Source organism: Dromiciops gliroides, chromosome 5 (genome assembly GCF_019393635.1).
Source record: "Dromiciops gliroides isolate mDroGli1 chromosome 5, mDroGli1.pri, whole genome shotgun sequence".
In the NCBI taxonomy this organism is placed as follows: domain Eukaryota; kingdom Metazoa; phylum Chordata; class Mammalia; order Microbiotheria; family Microbiotheriidae; genus Dromiciops; species Dromiciops gliroides.
The window spans coordinates 186,577,380-186,588,078 of record NC_057865.1 but is presented as its reverse complement, the minus strand read 5'-3'; the positions used below and the strand labels follow the sequence as shown (position 1 = coordinate 186,588,078).

The window sequence follows — 10,699 nt, the reverse complement described above, 5'->3', positions numbered from 1 at the left end:
ATGAAAATTGCTATCCACCTCCAGAGAAAGAACTGATGGAGTCTGAATGGAGATTGAAGTATATTCTTTTTTTTTTAATTTTTTAAATTATTCTTGGGTTGGTTGAGGGATTTTGGGGTCTGTTTTCTTTTACAACACGACTAATATTGAAATGCTTTGCATTACTTCACATGTATGATGATATATCAAATTGCTTGCTTTCTCAAGGAGAGGAAAAATATAAAACTCAAATTTTTTTAAATGTTAAAATTTTTGCTTACATGTAATTGAGAAAAATAAAATAAAAATTATGGAGATAATAAAAATAAATTGGATGCAGTGATCATTAGCAAATACAAAATTATAGTGCACTACTCTATTTCTCAACACACTTTCTATAAGCCTGTAAAGTTGGACAACCAGGCCTTTTGCTTCACCTTCATGACCCAAATTAAAGGAAATATCTTAAAGGCAGTCAAAACCATCTTTCCTTATGAAAGACTTCTGTGTACCAAACTTGACCTAGGCTTGAAAAACATCATTTCTGGAGCAATATGCTATCTGGCTTGCTCTATATAATAATCCTCAAGCCCATTAAGATAGTCCAATGCTTTCACGAAGTCTTCTACCTTTACTGAACTTTTGACTCCCCAACACTGGAGAGGTTACTTCATATATGGTAAAAAAAAAATGAGATAATTTTTCTTCCTACTACTCTAAGTTACTGAAAAAATGGACAGAGAATAGCTGCAAGAACTCTGCTTCCACAGACTGCCTAAATTTTGTAAGCATTCTAACACTATGATATCTAGCACTGAATTTTCAGAGTGAACATGAATTCAAATATGGGCAGCTATATGAGGCAGTGGATAGAATGCTGAGCCTAGAGTTAGGAAGACTCATCTTCCTGAATTAAAATTTGCCCTCAGATACTTATTAGCTGTGTAAAACTGGGAAAATCACTTAACCTCGTCTGCCTCAGTTTCCTCATTTGTAAAACTGAACTTGAGAAGGAAATGGCAAACCATTCCAGTATCTTTGCCAAAAAAACAACAACCAACCAACCAAATGGGGTCATAAAGGGTCCATATACAACTGAAATGACTAAACAACAATAAAAATGAAATCAAATGCAACCTTGGGGATTTCCATTAGCCTGCTCTGAAGAAAATATTTCTGCATGTTTGTCTCCTCCCACTGTTGCCTTATTTCATTAGCATGTCTTACATAAGACCTGAATGGCTTCTCCTGAGATTGAGAGAGATGTCTTCCCCACCAAAATAAGGTTCTTCATAGTAGATTCTTTGAATTTAGACCAAGAAACAGAGTCTGATCTCCATCCACAATGCTATTAAGTCATATGTCATCTTTCCTAATGTCAGATGCCTCAGCCTTTCCACAGTCCAGACTTTGTTCACCATTGTCATGTTAAGCCTCCTCACTAATTCCTAGTCCTCAGGACCAAGTCTAATAACTAGTGTCCAGAAACTCACTTTGACTTTCATCTTCTCAGGTATAACCGCAATGTACTGCTGTAGATAACATATCACACAGTATTTTGTCTGCCTTCTATATAATTTTAAAAGTATAAAACATCCCCCCAAATAGTTCATAATGTCACATCACTTATTTTCATTATATTCTTCCCTCTCATCAACTAAAAGTAAAATTCCCAACTGCTTTCTACCAACACTCCAAATACCAACTGAAAAGCCATGGTGTGATTTTCATCTAAATTACAGACACTGCAATGCATGCTAATATTCATAAAAATATTAAGCAAAAATGTTAACAGAAGCACATGATAGTCTAACATTTCCACAAAACAAAAAACTCCATTAACACAATGCACATCAAATTGACACTTTATCAACATGAAAGAAAAAAATGAAGCAAAATGTCATCTCCTTAGGCGAAGATATCCATGGGAAACAAAATAAGTTTCAGAACTATCAATTATACTACAGCTTGTATGGGGAAAAAAGTCAAAAAGAAGGATCCTCAGTCTCTCTCAATTATCAAATATCATTCCCTACCACCACCTCCCTAAAAAAATAAATAAATAAATGGATGAATGGATGAATGAATGAATAAATAAATAAATAAATAAATAAAAACAAAAAAGCATTCTACTGGTTTTTCATCCTGGAACTCAGTGGAATAACGTGTATTCTACTTCCTCTCACCTATAACAGGGCAATTCCACAAGTGACAAAACTGTATATCTGTTTGACTATTCCTAGCTCAAGGCACTTTATGGGTTATACTATTACATCCCAGACTCTATATTCTCAGTTACTCAATCACTGACTTCCCACTCCCACCTACTGGTAACTCCCTCTAGTATATCCAGGCTGTTTACATTCCTTGGGACCCATAATTAATCAGTTGAATCAGATTAGTAAAAGCCTCAACAAAATATTAAACATATGATAAGAGTACAACATTCCACATACTTCCCAACTCCCAAACACAGAGAAAAGAATGGAGAATATATATTTTTTAAAACAGAAAATCAGGGCAGCTAGGTGGCGCAGTGGATAGAGCACCGGCCCTGGAGTCAGGAGTACCTGAGTTCAAATCCAGCCTCAGACACTTAACACTTACTAGCTGTGTGACCCGGGGCAAGTCACTTAACCCCAACTGCCTCACTAAAAAAACAAACAAATAAACAACAACCAAAAAAAAAAAATTTAGCTATCCCCAGACTGAAAAAAGATTATAAAAATTAGAGAAGTTAGAAATAGAAAGATCACAAACCTAGTAACTAAATGAAGATCTGTCTTTAAAAAAGATGAATAAAGTATACCATTGGATATACCAAAAAAAAAAAAAAGAGGAGAGAAAAATTAGTCCCTTACACCGTGACTCCCAAGCTTACTACTCACCTGGTTAACAAAGATCTATTACCATGCCCAACCTCATGGTCTTTTTTTTTAGTCCTCGTCCTATTTGATTCTCTACAATTTTTTATGGTATCAACCACTCTTTCTCTGATTCCAATCACATTTCTCTCCCTGTGTTCTTGATTGTCTGACCACTCCTTTGGTAGAAAACCATCACTCACTCAAGACACCCTCTCCCAAAACAATCTTATCTGTTCCTTTGAGTTCGACTAACATTTTCACTTGATGATTCTCAAACCCTAATCTCTCTGCCTTACTCTAGTTCCATGTTGATAAAAGAAAGGCATGTCCATATGTCCAAAGTGCAGCTCATTGTTTTCTCCCCCTCTAAACTCCTAGGAAAGGGTAGAGGTAGATTCTTGAAAGTTTGCCAGTAAAATGTGAACTCTAGCAGTTTCCACCAACCTAAAAATGTTTCACTTATGGTCCCAGTGATACACTGAGTCTACCATGCAATTAGGATGATGGTTCAAGGACCACTCAAGCTAACTACAGAGAGGTCCTCACCAATATGATGGCCACTTGGAGATCTAAATGGTGACCTTCCATTTCTGCAGCAATGATGGTAAAGTGGAAGAAGAGGGGACAGGAAAGAATTAAAATAATTGGTTTAATATTTATGGAAACACATGGACAAAAATTACAGAGGCACAAATGGCTTACAATTTGTACCACTGGAGGGAATTATACATACCTGTGGAATGATAGAAGTTATGTTTGTTTTATACATAGATCTGTCAACAGAGAAGGGCTGCCATGCCTGCTGACTGCTGAGGGTAGTGGTAAAAGTCTCTTCCTACCTTCCCCTTCAACCCACCCAGGGGTATTCTGAAGCCAGCTGAGATCAGTCAATTATTAAGTTTTCAATGCGAACATTTATACCTCAAAAATCATAAATGCTACAAATCAGGGTTTGATTTATTGTTTTGCTAATTTGTAGACTTAAGAAAGTCACTAAGAAAATGTTTATAATTAATATTTCAATAATAATTGTATTGACATATAAAATTAATTGTATTAACATATTAATATAATAATAGCTATTAATAATGCATATTAAGCATGTTAAACTTACTTCTTTTCAGAATCAGTTGTTAAGCATTTTCCAGTACACCCTTGTCCCCACCTCTTTACTGTTTTTTCCCCAATCTTTGATGGAGGAAAGTTTGATTTTAATTGGATTTTACAGTCCAAAAAGTGTTTACTGCATACCTCAAACCTGCCAGATTGGCCTAAATTAGGTTCGATTTACTATATGCTGACATGTATCCACTGAATTCCTAAAAAATAATTGACAAAATAATCTTTCTAAAACACTATCATCAGGTGATTGCCTTGCTCAGCATCTAATCACTGTTTTTTGTTAAGAGTCTAAACCTCTCCCTCTAGCAATCAAAGCACTCTATAATCCAGTCCCATATCACTTTATATTATTTTAATCCCTAATACAAATCGCTTGTTCCAATTTAGCTACACTCCTCCCAGTGTACTGACACATATGGTAATTCCAAAGTTGGTACTCATCTACTCATTTAGAAAGTATTCATTTAGCACCTACTGTGTTCCCAGCACTGAGCTAAGGATTGATAAAAGTAATAACTGCCCACACCCAAGGAGCTTCTGTCCTAATGAAGTGGGGAAAAAATCATGTTTATAGACAAATAAACACAATATAATTCAGGGTTCAGGAAAAGCCTCCTTTAGGAGGTGGCACTTGAGTCAAGCCTTGATTGACTAGGGATTTTAAGAGGGAGAAGTGAAGATGGACAGTGCATCAGGCACAAGGGATAATCTGTGCAAAGACAGAGTAAATCAGGATGGAATTTTGTGTATGCAGGAGAGCAAGTAGACTTGTTGGCTGGGATGTGAGGTATGTGAAAAGGGAGTAATATGTAATAAGCCTGAAAAGGTAAGGTTTGGGGGTTTTGTTTTGTTTTATTTTTCCTTGCAGGACAATGAGGGTTAAGTGACTTGCCCAGGGTCACACAGCTAGTAAGTGTCAAGTGTCAGATTGGATTTGAACTCAGATCCTCCTGAATCCAGAGCCAGTGCTTTATCCACTGTGCCACCTAGCTGTTCCGAAGGTAAGGTTTTAAAAGCCACCCAAAGCCATTTGTATATTATCCTACAGCCAACAGTTACTGAAGTTTCTTGAGTAGGCAAGTGATATGTAGAAATGTTTGCTTTGGGAATATTGATTTGGCAGTTAGGTGGAAGAAAGATAAAGAAAGGAAAAGACTAGAAGAAAGGAGGAATATTAATTAGAAATCGATTAGGTAATTATGAGGATATTGAATAGTCAATGTGAGATGTGAGGTCTAAATTAGGACGGTGGCTATGTGAATAGAGAAAATGGGGCATATGAGATAAAAATGGCAACTGATTGGATACCTCTCCTCCTCAAACACTAGTTTTACAACCCTAGAGAAATCATTTAAACTCCATCTGTCTCGGTTTCCTTACCCACAAATGGAAAGAATAATAATGTCAGAGTTGTTGTGAGAATCAAATGAGATAATATTTGTAAAGCAATTTGGAAATCATAAAGCAGTATATAAATGCTAGCTGTTGTAGTTGTAGTTGTAGTTGTTGTTCCAGGGATGAGAGACAGGTAAAAATCAAGTTGGTCTATGAGATTGTCAACCTAGGTAACTTCAAAGAAGATAATGCTTTCAAATAAACAAGTTTAGCAAAGAAGGTGGAAGTGTGGGAAGGAAGGGAAGATAATTATTTCCATTTTGGACATGATGAATTTGAGATACCTATGGGAAAAGCAGCTGAAGATGTTTAATAGACAGTTAATGATAACGAACTAGAACTCATGAGAGAATGAAGAAGGATATATACATCTAGGAAAATTATTCAAGGAAAAGAGAAAAAAGCCCACTACAGAGCTGTAGGGTAAATTTAAGCATAAGAATTAGAACATGGATGATAATTCAATAACACAAAGTGAGGAGAAATCAGACAAGAACTACGAAAGTGTCATGAAAACACACAAAAGAGGCCAGAGGTTCTTGGCCTGAAGTCCACCAACTTTTAAAAATAGTTTAATAACTATTTCCTCATAATTGGTTTCCTTTGTTAACTATCTTAAAACATTCTGAGGCTCCACCAGAAGGAGGTTGATGATTCCAAAAAGATCAAGAACTCCTGATGTAGGACAGAATGGCCAATTGCATCAAATGTTGCCCCCCCAAAATCATATGGATGTTGAAAAACAATCATGTGATTCAGTAATTGAACTCATTGGGCAAAACCAAGGATGACAATATTACAATGAAATAGACAAGGTGTGAAGAGGGAGTAGTTATGGTAGAATGATAATAAACATCACTGACAGAAGGTGGGAAACATGATTCATTATCAGTCTTGAAGTCATGATTGAACATTCTATTGATTTGGATTTTTTAAGGTTTTCATGGATTTTCTCTTTTTTTTTTTTAATTTTTTTTTTGAGGCAATTGGGATTAAGTGACTTGCCCAGGGTCACACAGCTAGTAAGTGTTAAGTGTCTGAGGCTGGATTTGAACTCAGGTCCTCCTGAATCCAGGGTCGGTGCTTTATCCACTGCACCACCTAGCTGCCCCTTCCATGGATTTTCTTTACACTATTGTTTTCATTATATAAAACTGTCCTCCTAGTTTTGCTTACTTTGCTCTACATCTGTTCATACAAATTTCACCAAGTCTCTCTGAATCCTTTCCCCTTCATCATTTCTTCTGGTGCAATAACAGTCATATACCACAAAAAGTCTGGCCATTCCTCAGCTGATGAATACTCATTTTGCTGCTGCAAATATTTCCTTTGATCTCTTTGGGGTCTACAAGTAGCAGTGCTATCATATAATCAAAGGGCATGTAAAATCAAGTAATGAAATCGAGCAGAGTTTCAAATTGATTTCGAGAACGATTGGATCAATTCATAGCTTCACCAACAAATATTATGCCTGAGGAACCTAACTACAACTTATGATATGTATCTGTGGGGAAATTCATTCCACACCAAGAGGCTTGAGAAGAGACCATTTCCTGCTTTAACAAATGTTTCTCTGGCTCCTAGAAAGAAAACAAAGCAACTCAAGAACCACTTTTTGCTTTCCTGGTTTACTAAGAGGATCTCACTCTCAGCACCAGCACAGACCTAACTACTTGTGTGTGTGTGTGTGTGTGTGTGTGTGTGTGTGTGTGTGTGTATGTGTGTGTGTGTGTGTGTGTGTGTGTGTATGTGTGTGTGTGTATGTGTGTGTGTGTATGTGTGTGTGTGTGTGTGTGTGTGTGTGTGTGTGTGTATGACATTTATAAGCCAGAGGTTCATAAACTGGGTAATAGCTGCTCTAGAGTAATTCATTAATTTAAAGAAACCCTGGCTGGCTGTGAATAAGTCTATAAAATGAATCATTTCCAAATACACATTTTGCAGGTTTGGGGGTTTGTATACTAGTTTTTCTTAAGGCAGAGCACACCTGCACATGTCTAAACAAATAAATATTCTCAGACAGTCCAGCATATATACACTCTTTTTAATGATCTGTAGGGAGTAACCTTCTTTTGGCATTTTACAGTGGTATTTAACAACACAGAGTACTCTTATTTTGACTACCTGATACATGTATTTTAATGGGGCTTGGCAGGGCAGCTAGGTGGTGCAGTGGATAAAGCATTGGCCCTGGAGTACCTGAGTTCAAATCTGGCCTCAGACACTTGACACTTACTAGCTGCATGACCCTGAGCAAGTCACTTAACCCCAATTGCCTCACCAGAAACAAACAAAAAATAACCTTAATGGGGCTTGGTACTAAAAGCTTTGTCTTATTTATTTATTTTTAAGATAAAGAGCCCTATTTTAAATAAAGGCTTCTGGCAGTTCAATGTATAAGGTCTAAATTATGACCAAAATAGATCTTGTGATCTTTTTGACCTCATGATAGCTCAAGATATTTCTACCACCAAAAGAATCATGTAACCATCTGTCTCCATCAGCCAACAGATCCATGTTAGAATGTCCAAGATTTTCCTACCTTCTTGTCATTCTCCAAAATACTCGAGCTCCTAAACTGAGCTCATCTTGGCCTCTCTCTCTTCTCCACCTCCAGCCAATAATCAAGTAAGTGCTTCTTACATAATTTTTCTTGCATCTATGAAATGCTTCTGGTAATTAGTCCAAATCCTATTTGGAGTTTAGAGATGGCTTTTACATGACATTATATCTTCTTATATCAAAATATCAGCTGCATACTTTTTTCTGTACTTTAGTTTCCTTACTGCATTAAAAAACAGAATCTTGCAACAAAAAAAGTACAAATTTTATTTGGTTGTGGTTGAAAACTGTGATGCCATGGTTCCTGAATTGTGCTTAGAGAAATATATGGTGGCCTCAGGGAGGCTAAAGTATATTTCCAATAACAGCCTATGAGCAAGAAGTGGCATAAGGTATACTTTCAAGGAAATGTATCATAAAAAAGAAAGTAGGATGGTCATATAGCGCAAGTGAAGGTTTAACAGGGGACAGTTACTGCACTCATACATATACAATTTTGTGGGGGGGAGGTTGGACAGAAGACTGTTGGCATGAGAAATTCATCCTCTGTGAATGATCTATGGGAGAACATGAATGAAAAGGCATAGATGGGTTATACTCAAGGAAGACCCAATGAATGAGAAGATAGGTCCTGCTTATTCCCAAATAAAAGCACAGTATGGAGCTGTAGAACGAATGTTGACTTGGAGTCAGAGGCTCAAACACAGGTTATGCCACTTTCTACCTGTATTATAACAGCTAGGTAGCACAGTGGAGAGAGTGGCTGACCTGAAGTCAGGAATACTCATCTTTCTGAGTTCAAATCTGGCCTCAGACACTAACTAGCTGTGTGACCCTGGGCAAGTCACTTAACCCCATTTGCCTCAGTTTCCTCATCTGTAAAATGAGCTGGAAAAGGAAATTTCAAACCATTCCAGTATTTCTGCTAAGAAAACCCCAAATGGAGTCACAAAGAGTAGGACATGATTGAAAGGACAGAACAACAACAGTACCTGTTTGAGTTGAATAAGAGAGTTAAGCTTTCTGGGGTTTGATTTCCTCATCTATAAAATGAGGGGGTTGGCCTAGATGACTTCTAACTTCCCTTCCATCTATAAAAATATGATCTAATGATATCATAGTGTTTCTCTAACTTCTTTTCCCTCACTGCACAATATTCTTTACCATAAGGAATTGGAGCACATTGAAGTTAGCAGTAAGTATTTCCTGCATTTGAGATTCCAGACCCATTATCCAGGTCTTTGGATTCCTGTCTCTCCTTCCCCTCCTCCACCCTCTTATTATCTTCCTTCTTTACAAAGTAGCGGGGCACCTTTGAGCCTCCTTGGATGTAGCTGCTATTGTGACCTTCCTGACACCACAGTGTGAAGCAGCAAACCTGAGCTGGGAGTAGGGACTGGGTAATGAGAAAGACCAAGAATAAGGGAAGAAATGTGGTTGAATACCAAGCAAAATTCACAACACGGGAAGGTTCAAACACACCCTTTGAGAACCACTGATCTATGGTTTCCTCTCAGGTCTCACTACTACCACTTCAATATAGACTTTTATCATATAACTAGGATACTGTGATAGTCTCCAGATTCTTTTGCTCTAATCCACCTAATAGGGCTAGTATAAGAGGTTATGGCCACTAACCCTGGGTGTCCCACAGGGCTCTGTTCATGGTCCTCTTCTCTCTTGATTCTATAGGAGGATCAGGAGGTATCATTGTTGGGAGAGAGCTCGCTTTATGATAACAAGGGAAGGAGGTGAAAGGGAGTGAATAGCCCCCCACTAAAGAAGGGGAGTGGTCCCACAGAGGGCTCTCATAGGGCAAGGATTTTATATTTGCACCTCAAGAGGCTCCCAGTAAGGGACATGTCCCGGCTAACTGGCCAGGAACAATAAGTAGGTGGTGATACGGGGCAATCCTACCTGACCTCTCTGCAGCCTTTGACACTCAATCACTTTCTTTTGCTCAATACTCTCCTCTCTGGGTTTTGGGGATCCCAGTTCATCTATCTATCTGAGTGTTATCTGACTCTATCGCTGGGTCTTCATTCAAGTCACCATTGGTGTCCCACAGGCCCCTTTCCTGGGACCTCTTCTCTTCTCCTTCTATACTATTTCACTTGGTGATTTCATCAGCTCCCATGGAATCAATCTGCTTATCCAGCTATAACCTCTTTGCTGATTCTAGTCTCAAATATACAACTGCCTATTGAACATTTGAAACTGGATGTCAAATATGGATGTCCTGAAGACATTTTAAATTCATGTCCAAAACTAATGGAATAATCTTACCTTCCCCAAACCATCCCCCTTCCAAACTTCCCTATCACTGTCATGAACACCACTATCTTCTGGTCATTCAGGCTTAAAACCCTGTTGTTATTGTTGTTGTTGTTTGTCCTTTGTTCTCGAAGATGACCATGAAATCAGGAGGCAATGTCATGACTAGCACAGAAATGGATTTAAGTGAGGGAGGGCTATGCAAAGTCACCAACGTCACTCTCTCTTCCAGAGTCATCTGGGTCTAGTGGCAAGATATGCATCAGAATGACTGGAGATGGCCCTGGATGTTTTAAGGCAATTGGAGTTAAGTGACTTGCCCAGAGTCACACAGCTAGCATTATCATAACTCCCTATTCTCTTATATCACTCTCCCCTTTTTCCAATCTGTTGTCAAAGCCTGTCCATTTTACCTTTGGAACATCTCATATATATAAGCACCCTTCTCTCTTCTAACGTTGCCACCACCCTGGTGCAGGGTCCGTCACCTCATGCTTAGA

The 10,699-nt window shown here is 38.0% G+C and overlaps 1 protein-coding gene across 1 annotated transcript in view; it reads right to left on the bottom strand.

Moving 5' to 3' along the window:
• EPS8 (epidermal growth factor receptor pathway substrate 8) overlaps positions 1-10,699 on the bottom strand; it is a 263,798-nt gene that overhangs the window by 201,185 nt on the left and 51,914 nt on the right.